Below are 19,184 nucleotides of genomic sequence, written 5' to 3'. Positions count from 1 at the left end.
CCCCTCTCCCCCGCACCCTCCCCCTCTCTCCCCCACACCCTCCCCCTCTCTCCCCCACACCCTCCCCCTCTCTCCCCCCGCATCCTCTCCCCTCCTGCCCTTCGTCCTTCTCCCCTCCTCCTCCTCTCCCATCCTCCCCTCATCTTCTCCCCTCCTCCCCCTCATCCTACTCCCTCATCCCCCATTCACTTCCCCATCATCCTCCCCTTCTCCCCGTCATCCTCCCCTTCTCCCCCTCATCCCACCCTCTTCTCCCCATCCCACCTGCATCCTCCCCTACATCCTCCCCATCTCCTATCCTACCCATCTCTCATCCTCATTACCTCCATCTCTTCCCCTCATCCCCCAATTCTTCCCCTCATCCTCCCCATCTCTACCCCAAATCAAACCCTTCTCTCCCCACATTCTCCCCAACATCCCCTCTGCCCGTCACCCTCCCCATCTCTGCCGCTCATCACCCTCTCCCTCCCCGCATTCTCCCAATCTCTGCCCCGCATCCTCCCTTCTCCCCATCCCCCTTTCTCCCCCTCATCCCCCTTCTCCCCTCATCCCACCCTCTTAACCTGTTCTTCTCCCCCTCATCCCACCAACTTCTCCCCCTCATCTCCTCCCTCATCAACCCCATCTCTCCCCCAATCACCGACTCCCACTCCCGCATCCTCCCCATCTCTATCTCTTCCTCCCCCCTCCTCTCACTCTCATGTTCCTCCCTCCTACCCCTCTCTCACCCTCCCTCCTCCGCATCCTCCCCTCTCTCTCCCTCATCCTCCCCCTCCTCTCCCTTATCATCCCCGCTCCCTCTCATGCTCCCCCCTCCTCCCCTCCCTCCTCCACATCCTCCCCCTCTCTCTCCCTCATCCTCCCCTCCTCTCCCCTCCACACCCACATCCTCCCCCTGCTCCCTCTTATGCTCCCCCCATCCCCGTCTCTCCCTCCCTCCCTCCCCCCCCGAGCATCCTCCCCTTCTCTCTCCCTCATCCTCCCTATCACTTCACCTTATCCTGTCACAAAATGGGATGTTGGGAGCAAGGGTGGACCCAAATGCAAGCCACTAATACATTTTGTGAGGTTAACTTAAATTAAGTTTATTGCTTGTTACAAGGAGAGCAAAGCAGAAGCAGGAATAGCGTACTGGACAAGGACTAGGCTGGAACTAAGGGTCTGGGCAAGGACTTGGAATCACGGATTTCCAGGGCCAGGATGTGATACTTGCAGCCCCCTGGAGCCGGGGCTCGATACTCACAGCCCCCTGGAGCCGGGGCTCGATACTCGCAGCCCCCTGGAGCCGGGGCTCGATACTCGCAGCCCCCTGGAGCTGGGGCTCGATACTCGCAGCTCCCTGGAGCCGGGGCTCGATACTCGCAGCCCCCTGGAGCCGGGGCCCGATACTCGGAGCCTCCAGAGCCAGGAACTCTTCTTATTCACGGGACAGACTCAGACACAGTACATAAAACACTGAGCCAGGAATCCTCCGTAGACACAGTACGGAGTTGGGACTCTTCTTATTCATCGGACAGATTTAGACACAGGACATAAAACTCTGAGCCGGGAATCCTCCGTAGACACAGGACGGAGTCGGGACTCTTCTTGACACAGGGTCAGGACCCTTTCAGGGTAGAGGGCCGGGACCCCTTTTTGACGCACGACATGGATACAGAGACCACACAACGATGGACAGACCTATAACTGGGTTCAAGTACGCTCCAAGCCACAGCGAGCTCTTGACTCACCCCAGCGGGTTAACTTTGACTGACCGGTACTGACAAGGGAAGGCGGCTTGCTGGCACTCGCTTCGGGAGGAGACTCAGCTTGCTCCGGCCAGATGATATTGGCTCGCAGTACCTTCAGAGACTTTGTTAACGCTCTCGCACCGAATGGCTGAAAGCCGGAGACTTATAAACTGCCGGTTCAGCCGAGAGTAAATTGCCTCTAATCACCAAGGCCGAGGGACACAGGAAAACAGGGAACCGAAGGGAAACATGGAGTCAACGGTTCGGATAGTAACATAAAATAAATTGAAAGGGAACCCAATCCGGACCATGACACATCCTCCCCATCTCTGCACGTCATCCTCCTCATCTCTCTCCCTTATCCTCCCCCCTCCTCCTCCCCCTCCCGTCATCGTCCTCCCTCCTCCCCCGTATCCTCACCCTTCTCCTCTCTCAACAATGAAGAAAGCAATGTGAGATGGCTTTCAAAAAGGTAAAAGAAATGGTGACATGAGACACTGTACTGTCACATTATGATCCACATCGTCCAGAGAAGTTTTCCTGCGATGCCTCGTCTTGTGGTATAGGTGCTGTCATGTCACATATTATGAGCGATAAAGTGACCTATACATGATTCTCACTTACCACTGCAGAGAATACATATTGGATTGGAATGACAGGCAGTAGGGAAGATGGGTAGTGTGAATCTGTCTTCTGATCCTGTGTCACCTCTTTCTAAAGATTTAATTTCATTTTTTAAAGATGCAGGATCCTTGTGGATGGAGCTAAGAAAGTGCAAGTGTAGAAAGAACCTGATGAGAGTTGTATACAGGCCTAAGAACAGAAGCCAGGAACAATGGTAGAACAGGGACGTCAAAAGGGCAATGTTGTGATAGTCTTGGGTGGGGGGGTTGTTTTAATATGCAGGTAGATTGGGAATATCAGGCTGGTCCTGGATCACAAGTGAGGGAAATTGTAGAATGTCTATGAGATGGCTTTCTAGAGAAGCTCATGATTTCTCCCATTTCCCATTAGAGGATCAGCCATTGGATTGGGTGCCATGTAATGAACTGAATTTAATCAGGAAGCCAAAAATGAAGAAGTGAACAGAGGTGATACTGATTGAAAGGAAGGGCCGTGCAGGTACATTTCAAAGCCAAGGTGTAACTTGTTCAAGGCAAAGTTGCAGATGGAGTTTGGTATCGGTGTTGTAGTTGGAGTGAACAATTTTGATAGGAGTCTATGTGGAAGTGTTTCAATGCTGGTTCACCTAACCCGGGTGTGAGTTTGGATTGATCAAAGTGCGGAGCCAATTTCGTGAGATTGAGAGAAGCTTTGGCCTGTGCAGCTCAAGTTTGTCGCTGCACTGGGATCTGGGTCCTAGAGCGAGGTATTACCCAGTGCTTGGAGATTTAAACGACAGTCTAGATAGACTGGGAAGTTTGAGTGTCAGGACCAGAGGCGAGGGTTGGGATGATTTTGCTCACTCTCCTGTGATGTTCATACTTTTCTCTGCAGCACCGAGGCTGTGAACTGCCCATCTGAGAGTTTTCCAGCATTTTTGCCCGGCTAATATGATGAACTAAGATTGAGGCCTGGGCCGCCTCCTGCTGCTCTGGGGAGCGGATCTAAGGACTCAGTCTAGTCGGGATGCCGTTGTTTGCTCTGATTGTTTGCATGGTGTGTGTGCGTGTTTTATTTTCTCTTTCTCAGCGCAGTGGTTATGGTCTTTATTTTAAATTATGTTCTTCAGTTTTCTTGCTCTGTGGCTGCTGCCTGTAAGCAATCAAGTCTCAAGGTGTATAATTTATAGATTCTCTGACAATAAATGTTTTTTCAATCTTTGAAATGGATGCTGGCCTGGACCAGAACCAATAAGAAAATGTAGCACAGTCAGATAATCCATAGCCAATGACACAGAAATGCAACATCTGATAGGGATTTGATATAAAAGCAGAGGGTTTCAAATACAAACTAGCAATAACTTCAAAGATTAACCATCTCAGAACAAGAGTGAGAGACCCTACGTGAAACACATGGAGAGTGGATCAGGACTACAAGGAACACCTGGCCAGCGTAGACCCTTTCTACTGTTTGGCCGTTCAGCAGAGTCAGGGAAACCAACTGTGAGTGCAGACAGGTACTTGTTTGTTAATTTTCATGTGCTTGTTAGTATAGACAATGAAGGTAGTTGTTGGTAATCACAGATTCTCTCTGTGCCTCTCTGATCATTATTACAAGGGGTGATCCTTGTAGCAGTGCAGATAGATGCAGACCAGAGATGAAGAAGTATTCTAAAGGGAGGATGACACCTCCTAGGCTGACAAGGTTAGTCAAAGACAGAATAAATGAGATGGCATATAATATGATAAAAATTAATATGATTCCAGAGGATTGGGAAGCTTTTAAAGACCAACAGAAGGGAACTGAAGAAGCAATAAAAAGTGAAAAGATAAAATATGAAGATAAGCTAGCCAATAATATAAGAGGATATCATTTTTTTCAAATATATAAAGAATTAAAGAACGCTGAGAGTGGATATCAGACCTCTGGAAAATGACACTGAGCGTGTAGTAATGGGGTCAAAGAAATGATGGACAAACATATGAATTACTTTGTGTCAGTCTTCACTGTGTCAGAAATTAGAGAGTGTCAGGGGGCAGACATGAGTGTAGTTGCTATTACTAAGGAGAAATTGGTCAGGAAGCTGAAAGGTCTGAGGGTGCATCAGTCACTTTGACTCAATGGACAACACCCCAGTGTTCTGAAAGAGGCAGCTGAAGAGATTGTGGAGATATTTGTAATGATCTGATGACTAGTGGTGTTCTGCAGGGGTTAATGTTGCGATTGCTTCTTTTCAAGTTATATGTCAATGATCTGAATGTCAGAATTGCTAGTTTTGTGGCCAAGTTGGCAGATAATACAAGGATTGGTGAAGGGCCGTTTGAAATGAGGAAGCAGGGAGTTTGCAGAAAGACTTAGAAGAGAGAAATGGGAAGTATTGGCAGATGGAATACAGTGTTTGGAAGTGTGTGGTCATGTATTTTGGTTTGTTTCATGGTTATCCAGAGAATAAGAATCTCAGAGTTTCATATTGCATACATATTTTGATAATAAATGAACATTTGAGCTAATAATCTCCAATTTTGCCTACAGAGGTACAGTCATTACATTATTCTACTCCCAGAATGTCCTAAGTGCAATAGAGAACAACTTTTTGCTTCACACCAGACCTTTATTGGAGTTTCACAGATTTATCAGCAAATACAAACTGCTAGTATTTAAATCCACACTTCCATGTTGTGGGATGAGGATCCAATGTCTAAGTTCATCCACACATATATATCCTGATTCTTATTATTGCAGTTACATTGATTCAGCTAATTGGAAAGATTACTGATTTATACATAGAATTATATTGTCTTTAAGTGTAGCATCTATGTTACCTAACAAATCTATTAGCTAAAACTATTCACTCAACTTATATAAAGCAATAACCTGCTGGAGGATCTCAGTGGATCAAGCACCATGTGTTTTAGGAAAGGAAATGTTGACATTTTTGGTCGGGTCCCTGTGCTGAGGACACTCCTATCAGTCCTAATACATGATCTTGACCCAGCTTCACCAATTCTTCTCCCCCATCCCTGCCAAGAGATACTGCTCAACCCAATGAAGATTCCTCCACCTTTCTGATTGTTGTTCCGGATTCCAGCACCCGCAGTCTCACGTATCTCTACTGAATGTGCATCTGTTCCTGCATTTCAGCTTCTAATTGTTCATTGCTGGCGGTCAGATTTATTGCCTGGATAATTAGTGTGATCCAGTAATCACACCGATCGAGGATTGATGGTGGGAATGTAGCAGCCAGAAGGAGATGACAAGTTCCCATCAGCCTCTGGGAGGAAACTCTGCTGGTGAGAGAGATCTACAGAGCACAGAGCAGAGTGGAGGAAGGCCACATTATCAACACAGGCTCAGTATTGAATAGAGCTGACTGCTGACCCAGAACACTGAACCAGCAGATAAGGAGCATGTGGGAGCTGACATTCTGTGCTAGGGAGAGTTTGATGAATTGCCCAAGGAAAAACAGACCCCCTTATAATTGATAGTTCAGATAATTGTGGAACAGTGTGGACAGGTATATGAGAGGATTGAAAAAAAACATGGATAAGAACTGGATACATAGCTTTATAGCTTTATGTCCATGTGCTGTGGGAGGGAATTCAGTGGTTGGGGTGGGGGAAGTCGGTGGTGCGGGAGAATGTAGATGGGCTATAGGAGGGAATTCAATCGGTGAGAAGAGTGTCTCTGAGCAGCAGGAGAGGATTCAGTGGATGGGGAGAGTTGGTAATTGGGAAGAGTCTGTGGGCTGTGTGAGGGGATTCAGTAGGTGGGGGAGTTGGTGATGAGGGAGACAGTCTGTGAGATTGCAGAGTGGGTTCAGTGGAAGGTGGAGCTGGTTTTCGGAGAGTGTGTCCATCAGCTGTGGGAGAGGATTCAATGAGCTGGAGGAGGGAAGAGTTGGTGATGACAGAGAGTGTACATGGAATCTGTAAAATGGTTTGGTGGGGGTGGGGGGAAGTTGATAATTGGTAAGATTGTCCGTGAGCTGTGGGAATTTGCTCAGTGGATGGTGGGAGAGTGATTGGGCAGAGAGTCCATGGGCCGTGGGAGGCGTTCGGTAGGTTAGGACAGTTGATGACGGGGGAGAGTGTCCATGGGCTGTGGAGGGCATTTTAAGGAGGGGAGTCAGTGACGGGGAGAGTCTTTTGTAGGGTGTGGGAGGGGATTTACTGAGTGGGGGTGAGTGTCCATGGACTGTGGTAGGGGATTAAGTCAGTGGGGAGAGTCGGTCATGGGTGAGAGTGTCCGTCAGCTGTGTGAGGGGATTGAGTGAGTGGGACTTATTACATTGGCCCAGTCACATCCCTGGGGCTCTGAGATTCACCAGCAGGAATCTGGCCCCACTTTAGATGTTTCAGTGTGTGTCTCTGATATCCGGCTGGGGATTGGATGTGGAATGTGTGCGGTGGACAATATTTGGGGTCCAGTTCACTGATCAGACTGGGGAGGGAAGCTGGTAGGGATGTCACAGGATTGGTGATGTGGACACATTTCTAAATGTACATATTTTTTGACTGCTTTCCTGCTATGGATTCAATTTTGCCACAGCGCCTACCACAGTTACCTGATCTGAAATAATCTCAGCAGTCTTCTTATGAATTTCATGAAACTCCATTCTGTTGCCACTTTATATTTCTTCTTCAGGTACTCATACCTCTGCTGAGCCCTTACTACATCCTTCATCCTGCCTTCAACTTCATATTTCTTCATTTCACTCCTCATAAGCTCCATGGCTTCCTTCAGCTCCTCCACGCTGCACATTTTACCCTCCTCAAACCTCTTCTTGATCTGCTCCATGATCTCCTTATTCCTACATTCCTCAAATGCTTTCCTCTTCTGCTCCATCTTCTCCCTCTCACGTTTCACCCTTGAGAGCTCCTCTTCCAAAGCTGACAAAAGGGGCAGAGGATGAATTGGTTAGTCCATGCAGAGAGTGGTGAAGGGGTCATTTCCTTATATGTGTGTGACAGGACATTGAGAGGGAGCTTCATTCACTGTTCAATCTAAGAAAACACACAGAAAATGCTGGAGGAACTCAGCATGTCAGGCAGCATGTATGGAAATGAATAGACAGTCAATGTTTCACCTGAGTCCTGATTTCAGGACTGAGGAGGAAGGGGGAAGATGCCAGAATAAAAAGGTGGGGGAGGGGAAAGATACTAGCTGGAAGGTGATTGGTGAATCCAGGTGGGTGCAAAAGATCAAGGGCTGGAAAGGAAGCAATCTGATAGGAGAGGAGAGTGGACTATCAGAGAAGGGGGAGGAGGAGGGAACCCAGGGTTTAGTAATGGGCAGGTGAGAAGAAGTAAAAGGCCAGAGTGGGGAATAGAGGAAGGAGAAATCAATATTCATGCCATCAGGTTGGAGGCTTCCCAGATGGAATATAAGGTGATGTTCCTCTACTCTGAGCATCGCCTCTTCTTGGCACAAGAGGAGGCTATGGAACGACATGTCAGAATAGGAATGGGAATTGTAATTAAAATATTTGGCCATTGGGAATTCCTACTTGTGGCGGATAGTGCGGAGGTTCTCAACAAAGCAGTCCCCCGGCTTTTTTCCATTCCCATCACCCACAACCAAGATCGGGGTAAATGCTGGGGTCCCACTCCTGCAGTCATCTTCCCACCGTGTAGCCTGTGTTTCTAATCTACATTATCAAACCCCTCTCTCATCTCATTGTATTCTCCCTTATTTCGGCATAATACACCAGGTTTTGGATCAAACTGTTGACTCTCCATTTGTATAAATGTAGGTATTTATGCTCGAGTTCCACTTACATCATATGTCAAGCCCTTCTGTTGTCTTTGCACCTATATCTCTTCAAAAAGAATTACCCACTCCTCACTGATGACCCCTTCTCCAGCCTCAAATCTACTACCTCCTCTTGGGCACTCTAATATGGATTTCTGTTTATGTTCTTCGAGAGACCCAACACCAACTTCTTCATGTGAATAAGTCCAAGAACATCGACTCACCCCTCCCTGATCTCCCTATGACTTTGCTGCTTCTGATGAACTCGGAGGTGAAGCACCCAGCAAGAGTGTATCACATTTTTAGTTTTCAGACTTGAAGAGTTAATTTTAAATATACAGATACACCCTGACCAGAATATCTTGAACATTTTGTTTATTTTCTCACCAGAGACATGCTTTTGTTCCTCTGTCAGCCTGCTGTCTATTTTCTGTACCTGGTCTAGATAAGGTTTTTCCTCTTCCAGGAAGTGGGTGAGGACAGCCCAGCCCTACAGAGAAGAGAAGATACAATCGTTCATGTCCCACTCTCTCCCATCACAGCAGTCCAAAGGAGACCGGAGACGGGCTCTCCCCATCAAATATCTAGTGCTGGGGACTGATACACAATTAAGTAGCTCGTCTTATCAATCTACAGGAAACTGGTAAAACCACAATTGGAAAATATGTACAATTTATATTGTGGCTTTGAATGAAGGCAGAATTTATTTTAATGGCACAAGGCTAAATTGTAAAGATGACACACAGTGGTGACAAAGAGTAGAGAACTGGTTGTGTGAATGGACAAGGATTGATCAGATCTCAATCATGAGAATGCTATTTCATAGAAACATAGAAACATAGAAAATAGGTGCAGGAGTAGCCCATTCGGCCCTTCGAGCCTGCACCGCCATTCAGTATGATCATGGCTGATCATCCAACTCAGAACCCCGCCCCAGCCTTCTCTCCATACTCCCTGATCCCTTTAGCCACAAGGGCCATATCTAACTCCCTCTTGAATATAGCCAATGAACTGGCCTCAACTGTTTCCTGTAGCAGAGAATTCCACAGATTCACCACTCTCTGTGTGAAGAAGTTTTTCCTAATCTCGGTCCTAAAAGGCTTCCCCTTTATCCTCAAACTGTGACCCCTCATTCTGGACTTCCCCAACATCAGGAACAATCTTCCTGCATCTAGGCTGTCCAATCCCTTTAGGATTTTATATGTTTCAATAAGATCCCCCCTCAATCTTCTAAATTCCAGAGAGTATAAGCCTGGTCGATCCAGTCTTTCATCATATGAAAGTCCTGCCATCCCAGGAATCGATCTGGTGAACCTTCTTTGTACTCCCTCTATGGCAAGAATGTCTTTCCTCAGATTAGGGGACCTAAACTGCACACAATACTCCAGGTGTGGTCTCACCAAGGCCTTACAACTGCAGTAGTACCTCCCTACTCCTGTACTCGAATCCTCTTGCTATAAATGCCAGCATACCATTTGCCTTTTTCACCGCCTGCTGTACCTGCATGCCCACTTTCAATGACTGGTGTATAATGACACCCAGGTCTCGTTGCACCTCCCCTTTTCCTAATCGGCCACCATTCAGATAATGATCTGTTTTCCTGTTTTTGCCACCAAAGTGGATAACCGCACATTTATCCACATCAAATTGCATCTGCCATGAATTTGCCCACTCACCTAACTTATCTAAGTTACCCTGAATCCTCTTAGCATCCTCCTCACAGCTAACACTGCCACCCAACTTCGTGTCATCCGCAAACTTGGAGATGCTGCATTTAATTCCCTCATCTATGTCATTAATATACATTGTAAACAACTGGGGTCCCAGCACTGAGCCTTTGCAACATCTGGTGTCGTAATGAGACATTCCATACTAGGACATCCAAGACGTTCTCCTTTTTCAGGAAAGTGTTATCACCGTAACCCTCACCTGCATCACTTCTGTTTCCCATATATTTAACCTCACATCGTTCCCGCAAACCCAGGTATAGAATTTCCCTCAACCTCACCTACCTCCCCAGAAGCATATGCGTCCAACCTATCATTCTCTGCAACTTCCACCATCTCTGTGGGATCCCATCACCAGGCACATCTCCCCGCTTCCTGTAGCCTCTCTGGAGATATCATTCTCTGATTTCATTTTTAAATCTTTTCATTAATATAATCTTCTACAGCTATAAAGTACAGACTCAATAAATTAGTATATATATAATTAATAAAGCTGAAGAAAAAAGCCATATATATGATAATGAAAAAAAAAATTACAAGAGAATAAGAAGGAAAAAAGAGACCCCAGTGGAAAGCAGCCAGTGAGTGAGTGGGCCAGTGAAGGAGTGGAGCTTTGAGGCTTTGACTCGAGAGGCTCGATGAGAGGAGGCGGAGGACAAGCTAGCTCGCAGTTAGTCTTTACAATGTTACCTGAGATGGTGATGTGCTTCTCATGTGAGATGTGGCAGTCTTGGGGGAACTCCCCTCTCACGCAGAGTCACATCTGCCAGAAGTGCATACGGCTGGGCGATCTGGAAGACCGTGTAAGGAATCTGGAGCAGCAGCTGGATGACCTTCGACTCATAAGGTAGAATGAGGCAGTCATAGATGAGAGCTACAGGGAGGTAGTCACACCTAGGCTGTTGGAAGCAGGTCGCTGTATGACAGTCAGAGGGGGGAAAGCGAAGGTAGGCAGACAGGTAGTGCAGAGCACCCTTGTAGCCATTCCCCTGAATAATAAGTTTACCATCCTGGATACTGTTGGTGGGGACGACCGACCAGGTGTGTGCCACGGTGGCAGGGCCTCCAGCACTGAGTCTGACCCTGTGGTGCAGAAGGGTGGGGCAGAGAAGAGGAGAGCTGTCGTCATTGGAGACTGTATAGTCAGGGGAGCAGACAGGAGATGTTGTGGGCGCGAGAAGAACACCCACATGGTTTGTTGCCTCACGGATGCCAGGGTCCGGGATGTCTCTGACCGGGTGCACGACATTCTATTACGACAGGGAAAGCAACCAGAAGTCGTGATACATGTTGGGACCAATGACACAGGCAGGAAGAGAGATGAGATCCTGAAGTGTGAGTTTCGGGAACTAGGCAGAAGGCTGAAGAACAGGACCTCAAGGGTGGCGTTCTCAGGATTGCTGCCAGTGCTATGTGACAGTGATGGTAAGAATTGGAGGAGATGGCAGTTATATGCGTGGTGAGGAATTGGTGCAGGGAGCAGGGGGTTAGATTTTTGGACCATTGCTATCTCTTCTGTGGAAGGTGGGACCTGTACAGATTGGATGGGTTGCACCTGAACTCGAGGGGGAGCAATATCCTTGCAGGTAGGTTTGCTAGCATGGGTCGTGAGGGTTTAAACTACTTTGCAAGGGGGATGGTACCCAGAGCGATAGAGCAGTGAAAGAAGTGCATGGGGTAAAGCCAGATCTAACATATAGAAAGGCTTTGAGGAAAGAGAAGCAGAATAAATGGTGTAAAGACAGTAATGTAGAAGGGATGAAATGTGTGTACCTCAATACAAGAAGCATCAGGAACAAAGGTGATGAATTGAGAGCTTGGATAGATACATGGAATTATGATGTACTGGCCATTACAGAGACTTGGCTGGCACCAGGGCAGGAATGGATTCTCAATATTCCTGGATTTCAGTGCTTTAAAAGGGATAGAGACGGTGGAAAAATGGGAGGAGGGGTGGCATTACTGGTCAGTCATAGTCATTGTTATAGTCATACTTTATTAATCCCGGGAGAAATTGGTTTACGTTACAGTTGCTCCATAAATAATAAATAGTAATAGAACCATAACTAGTTAAATAGTAATATGTAAATTATGCAAGCAAATTATGAAATAAGTCCAGGACCAGCCTATTGGCTCAGGGTGTCTGACCCTCCAAGGGAGGAGTTGGAAAGTTTGATGGCCACAGGCAGGAATGACTTCCTATGACACTCTGTGCTGCATCTTGGTGGAATGAGTCTCGGGCTGAATGTACTCCTGTGCCCACCCAGTACATTATGTAGTGGCTGGGAGACATTGACCAAGATGGCATGCAACTTAGACAACATCCTCTTTTCAGACACCACCGTCAGAGAGTCCAGTTCCATCCCCACAACATCACTGGCCTTACGAATGAGTTTGTTGATTCTGTCGGTGTCTGCCACCCTCAGCCTGCTGCCCCAGCACACAACAGCAAACATGATAGCACTGGCCACCACAGACTCGTAGAACATCCGCAGCATCGTCCGGCAGATGTTAAAGGACCTCAGTCTCTTCGGGAAATAGAGACGACTCTGACCCTTCTTGTAGATAGCCTCAGTGTTCTTTGACCAGTCCAGTTTATTGTAAATTTGTATCCCCAGGTATTTGTAATCCTCCACCGTGCCCACACTGACTCCCTGGATGGAAACAGGGGTCACCGGTACTTTAGCTCTCCTCAGGTCTACCACCAGCTCCTTAGTCTTTTTCACATTAAGCTGCAGATAATTCTGCTCACACTATGTGACCAAGTTTCCTACCGTAGCCATGTACTCAGCCTCATCTCCCTTGCTGATGCATCCAACTGCGGCAGAGTCATCCGAAAACTTCTGAAGATGACAAGACTCTGTGCAGTAGTTGAAGTCTGAGGTGTAAATGGTGAAGAGAAAGGGAGACAAGACAGTCCCCTGTGGAGCACCAGTGCTGCTGATCACTCTGTCGGACACACAGTGTTGCAAGCACATGTACTGTGGTCTGCCAGTCAGGTAATCAAGAATCCATGACACCAGGAAAGCATCCACCTGCATCGCTGTCAGCTTCTCCCCCAGCGGAGCAGGGCGAATGGTGTTGAACGCACTGGAGAAGTCAAAAAACATGACTCTCACAGTGCTCGCTGGGTTGTCCAGGTGGGCGTAGACATGTTTCAGCAGGTAGACAAAGGCATCCTCGACTCCTAGTCGGGGCTGGTAGGCGAACTGGAGGGGACCATAGGCCGGAGCAGCTCCAGAACAAGTCTCTCCAGGGTCTTCATGACCTGGGAGGTCAATGCCACCAGTCTGTAGTCATTGAGGCCGCTGGGGCACGGCATCTTCGGCACAGGGACGAGGCAGGACGTCTTCCACAGTACAGGAACCCTCCGGAGCCTCAGGCTCAGGTTGAATACATGGCGAAGTACTCCACATAGCTGAGGGGCACAGACTTTGAGCACCCTGGTACTGACACCATCCGGTCCTGCAGCCTTGCTTGGGTTGAGACGTTTCAGCTGTCTTCTCACCTGTAGAGCTGTGAAGCCCACCGTGGTGGTTTCATGTGGGGAATTGGTATAGTCATGAGAGCAGGCTGGGGGACTGTGAGGAGGGGTAGGAGGGGAGGCTTGAATATGTTTTGGTTGGGGGCCGACAACAGATGGCTCATGTGGGGGATGGGCAGGGGCCACAACGTCAGATCTGTTAAACAAGTGCATGGAGTAAAGCCAGATCTAACATATAGAAAGGCTTTGAGGAAAGAGAAGCAGAATAAATGGTGTAAAGACAGTAATGTAGAAGGATGAAATGTGTGCACCTCAATACAAGAAGCATCAGGAACAAAGGTGATGAACTGAGAGCTTGGATACATAGATGGAATCATGATGTAGTGGCTATTACAGACACTTGGCTGACACCAGGGCAGGAATGGATTCCCAATATTCCTGGATTTCAGTGCTTTAAAAGGGATAGAGAAGGTGGAAAAAGGGGAGGAGGGTTGGCATTACTGGTCAGGCATATTATTACAGCTACAGAACGGGTGGGTGATGTAGCATGATCCTCTTTTGAGTCAGTATGGGTGGAAGTCAGGAACAGGAAGGAAGCAGTTTCTCTACTGGGGGTATTCTATAGCCCCCTGGTAGCAGCAGAGACACAGAGGAGCAGATTGGGAGGCAGATTTTGGAAAGATGCAAAATAAAACAGGATTGTTATCATGGGTGACTTTAACTTCCCTAATATTGATTGGCACCTGATTAGTTCCAAGGGTTTAGATGGAGCAGAGTTTGTTAAGTATGTCCAGGACGGATTCCTGTCACAGCATGTGGACAGGCTGACTAGGGGGAATGCCATACTAGATCTAGTACTGGGTAATGAATCGGGTCAGGTCACAGATCTCTCAGTGGGTGAGCATCTGGGGGACAGTGTCCATCGCTCCCTGGCCTTTAGCATTATCATGGAAAGGATAGAATCAGAGAGGACAGGAACATTTTTAACTGGGGAAGGGCAAGTTATGAGGCTATAAGGCTAGAGCTTGCGGGTGTGTATTGGGATGATGTTTTTGCAGGGAAATATACTATGGACATGTGGTCAATGTTTAGAGATCTCTTGAAGGAAGTTAGGGATACATTTGTCCCGGTGAGGAAGGTAAAAAATGGTAGGGTGAAGGAACCATGGGTGACAATTGAGGTGGATAATCTAGTCAGGTGGAAGAAGGCAGCATACATGAGGTTTAGGAAGCAGGGATCAGATGGGTTTATTGAGGAATATAGGGAAGCAAGAAAGGAGCTTAAGAAGGGGCTGAGAAGAGCAAGAAGGGGGCATGAGAAGGCCTTGGTGAGTAGGGTAAAGGAAAACCCCAAGGCATTCTTCAATTATGTAAAGAAAAAAAGGATGACAGGAGGGAAGGTAGGACCGATTAGAGATAAAGGTGGGAAGATGTGCCTGGAGGCTGTGGAAGTAAGCGAGATCCTCAATGAATACTTCTCTTCGGTATTCACCAATGAGAGGGAACTTGATGATGGTGAGGACAATATGAGTGAGGTTGATGTTCTGGAGCATGTTAATATTAAGGGAGAGGAGGTCTTGCAGTTGTTGAAATACATTAGGACGGATAAGTCCCCAGGGCCTGACGGAATATTCCCCAGGCTGCTCCACGAGGTGAAGGAAGAGATTACTTAGCCTTTGGCTAGGATCTTTATGTCCTCGTTGTCCACGGGAATAGTTCCGGAGGATTGGAGGGAGGCGAATGTTGTCCCCGTGTTCAAAGAAGGTAGTAGGGATAGTCCGGGTAATTATAGACCAGTGAGCCTTACATCTGTGGTGGGAAAGCTGTTGGAAAAGATTCTTAGAGATAGGATTTATGGGCATTTACAGAATCATGGTCTGATCAGGGATGGTCAGCATGGCTTTGTGAAGGGCGGATCATGTCTAACGAGCCTGGTAGAGTTCTTTGAGGAGGTGACCAGGCATATACATGAGGGTAGTGCAGTGGATGTGATCTGTATGGATTTTAGTAAGGCATTTGACAAGGTTCCACACGGTCAGCTTATTCAGAAAGTCAGAAGGCATGGGATACAGGGAAGTTTGGCCAGGTGGATTCAGAATTGGCTTGCCTGCAGAAGGCAGAGGGTCATGGTGGAGGGAGTACATTCAGATTGGAGGATTGTGACTAGTGGTGTCCCACAAGGCTCTGTTCTGGTACTTCTACTTTTCGTGATTTTTATTAACGATCTGGATGTGGGGGTAGAAGGGTGGGTTGGCAAGTTTGCAGACAACACAAAGGTTGGTGGTGTTGTAGATAGTGTAGAGGATTGTCAAAGGTTGCAGAGTGACATTGATAGGACGCAGAAGTGGGCTGAGAAGTGGCAGATGGAGTTCAACCTGGAGAAGTGTGAGGTGGTACATTTTGGAAGGACAAACTCCAAGGCAGAGTACAAAGTAAATGGCAGGATACTTGATAGTGTGGAGGAGCAGAGGGATCTAGGGGTTCATGTCCACAGATCCCTGAAAGTTGCCTCACAGGTGGATAGGGTAGTTAAGAAAGCTTATGGGGTGTTAGCTTTCATAAGTCGAGGGATAGAGTTGAAGAGTCACGATGTAACGATGCAGCTCTATAAAACTCTGGTTAGGCCACACTTGGAGTACTGTGTCCAGTTCTGGTCGCGTCACTATAGGAAGGATGTGGAAGCATTGGAAAAGGTAGGGAGGAGATATACCAGGATGCTGCCTGGTTCAGAGAGCATTCATTATGATCAGAGATTAAGGGAGCTAGGGCTTTACTCTCTGGAGAGAAGGAGGATGAGCGGAGACATGATAGAGGTGTACAAGATAATAAGTGGAATAGATAGAGTGGATAGTCAGCGCCTCTTCCCCAGGGCACCACTGCTCAATACAAGAGGACATGACTTGAAGGTAAGGAGTGGGAAGTTCAAGGGGGATATTAGAGGAAGGTTTTTTACTCAGAGAGTGGTTGGTGTGTGGAAATCACTGCCTGAGTCAGTGGTGGAGGCAGATACACTAGTGAAGTTTAAGAGAGTACTAGACAGGTATATGGAAGAATTTAAGGTGGGGGCGTATATGGGAGGCAGGGTTTGAGGGTTGGCACAACATTGTGGGCCAAAGGGCCTGATTGTGCTGTACTATTCTATGTTCTATGTTCTATGTTCTAACTAAAAAAATCCCGCTAACTATAAAACAAAAAAAAAGAGAAACAAAAACCATTAGGAACCAACTCCCGGAGTGATACATCTTACAATCATTTATATATATGTATATATACACAAAAGAAAAAGAAAACAACAACCATAAAATCACATTTATATCACATAAAATTGGAAGGAAACCATGTAAATTGATTCAAATTAAATGATAATATTTAGCAAAAGAGCCCCACCTTCTCTCAAAATCAAATCGGGGATCAAAAGCTCTACTTCTAATTTTTTCCAAACTAAGACATTACATTACTTGGGAAAACCATTGAGTTAGCGTAGGAGCAGAGGTATCTTTCCACTTCAGTAAAATAGCTCTTCTTGCCAACAATGTAACGAATGCAATTACATGTTGGTTTGTAAATGAAATACCCTGAATAGGATGCAGAACTATTCCAAATAGAACAGTCAATGTATTAGTTTGTAAATTAATTTTCAAAGCTTTAGAAATTGTAGAAAATAAAGATTTCCAGAAAGGTTTCAGCAAGGGACATGACCAGAACATATGTGACAAAGTAGCAACTTCATTTTTGTACCTATTGCAGTAATTGTCTATATTAGGAAATATTTTGGATAGCCTCTCCTTTGTTAAATAATAGCGGAGAACAATTTTAAACTGAATTAAACAATGATTGGCACATATTGGAGAAGAATTCACCATTTTCAAGACTTGCAACCAGTCTTCATTAACAAAAGTCATACTAAGTTCTCTCTCCCAGTCTTGTTTAATCTTTAGTGAGAGGTTATCTTTTTGTAGTAAAAATAAATTATAAATTCTACCAATGGAACCTCTCACTAAAGGATTCATATTCAAAATAGTGTCCAACAAATCAGATTCTTGCCTATTTGGAAACGTAGAGACATATTTTTGTAAAAAATGCCTGACATGTATATATTGCAAGAAATGTGTGCGAGAGAAAGAATACTTAGTAATTAGCTCTTCAAAAGACATCAATCGACCATCACTAAATAAATCTGCAAAGGAACAAATCCCCTTATTTCTCCATAAAAGAAAAATGGGATCAGTCATTGAAGGTTTAAATAGAGAATTTGGAAATGCAGGGCCAGACAATTTAAATTGTTTAAATTAAAAAAGTTGCGAAACTGAAACCAAATCCGTAAGGACTGTTTAATGACAAGGTAAAAGTTTAAGTTAGAAATTTTAGCATGTTGTAAAGGTAATGAAGCTCTTAATAGTGAAGTTAAATAAAATTGATTAATAACTTTGAATTTTAAATCAATCCAAGCTGGTTTTTGGTTCTTATTGAGCCACTATAACCAAAAACATAATTGTTGAATATCAATGGCCCAATAATACAATCTTAAGTTAGGTAGTGCGAGTCCACCTTCTTTTTCAGGTTTTTGTAAATGAAACTTATTAACTCTTGGTTTTTTATTCTTCCAAATAAAGGACGAAATAGTAGAATCAATTTGATCAAAAAATTTTTTTGGTTAGAGAGATAGGTATACTTTGAAAAATATATAAAAATCTCAGTAAAATCATCATTTTCATGGCATGAATACGAACTATTAAAGAAAGTGTAAGAGGAATCCATCTAGAAAATAATTGTTTCATAGAGTCCAATAAAGGAACTACATTAGCTTTATAAAGATCTTTATATTGTTTTGTAATGGTAATACCCAAATATTTAAAAGAATTCACAATTCTGAATGGAATATCCTTATATATAAAAACAGGAACATTTAAAGGGAACAATTCATTTTTATTTAGATTAAGTTTATATCCTGAAAATTTTCCAAAATCATTCAATAATTCCAAAAGGTTAGGAATAGATTCTTCAGGATTCGAGATATAAACCAAAAGATTATCTGCATGAAGAGAGATCTTATGTATAGTCCCATTTATAGAAATACCACGAATATCTTTAGCTTCACGAATTGTTATAGCCAAAGGCTCCAATGCGAAATTAAATAATAAAGGACTTAATGGGCACCCTTGTTGAGCACCTCATGAAAATGAAAAAAAAGGGAGACCTAGGATTATTAGTAATAATGGTACTGATAGGATTCTTATAGATCATTTGAATCCATTTATTAAAATTATTACCAAAGCCAAATCTAATACATTAAACAAATAAGTCCATTCAACTCAGTCAAATGCCTTTTCTGCATCCAGAGAAATAACACATTGGGGTGTTTTAGATAATGGTGAATATATAATATTCATCAATCTCCGAACATTAGAAAAAGAGTAACAGCCTCTAATAAAGCCTGTTTGATCCATAGAGATAATTTTAGATAAAATGTTTTCCAAACGATTAGCCATTATCTTAGAAAGAATTTTAGCATCCACATTTAATAACGAAATAGGTCTATAAGATGAGCATTCAGTAGGATCTTTATCTTTCTTAAGGATTAAAGAAACAGAAGCTTCATAAAAAGAAGAAGGTAAACTACCTATCTCAAACCATTCATGAAATATTTCCAAAAGATATGGAGAAAGTAATTTTTCAATTTTCTTTGTAAATTCCTATTGAATAACCATCGAGTCCAGGAGCTTTACCTGATTGCATTGACCATATAGCTTTCTGAAGTTCATGCTCAACAATTGGAGCATCAAGGGTCTGTTGATCTTCAGCAGTGATTTGAGGAAACTTAATCTTATATAAAAAAGCTTTCATTTTAGAGGGATCTGATAGAAACTGAGATTTATAGAGATCCGAATAA

At 45.0% G+C, this 19,184-nt stretch overlaps 1 pseudogene; it reads right to left on the bottom strand.

Annotated features, from left to right (window-relative positions):
- Positions 1–1,142: 1,142 nt before the first annotated feature.
- The window catches only part of LOC134353496 (guanylate-binding protein 1-like), a 192,695-nt pseudogene continuing 174,653 nt past the window's right edge, over positions 1,143–19,184 (bottom strand).

Source organism: Mobula hypostoma, chromosome 11, assembly GCF_963921235.1.
Source record: "Mobula hypostoma chromosome 11, sMobHyp1.1, whole genome shotgun sequence".
NCBI classification, from domain to species: domain Eukaryota; kingdom Metazoa; phylum Chordata; class Chondrichthyes; order Myliobatiformes; family Myliobatidae; genus Mobula; species Mobula hypostoma.
Note: the sequence above shows the minus strand (reverse complement) of the source record. Positions and strands in the feature narration are given on the sequence as shown.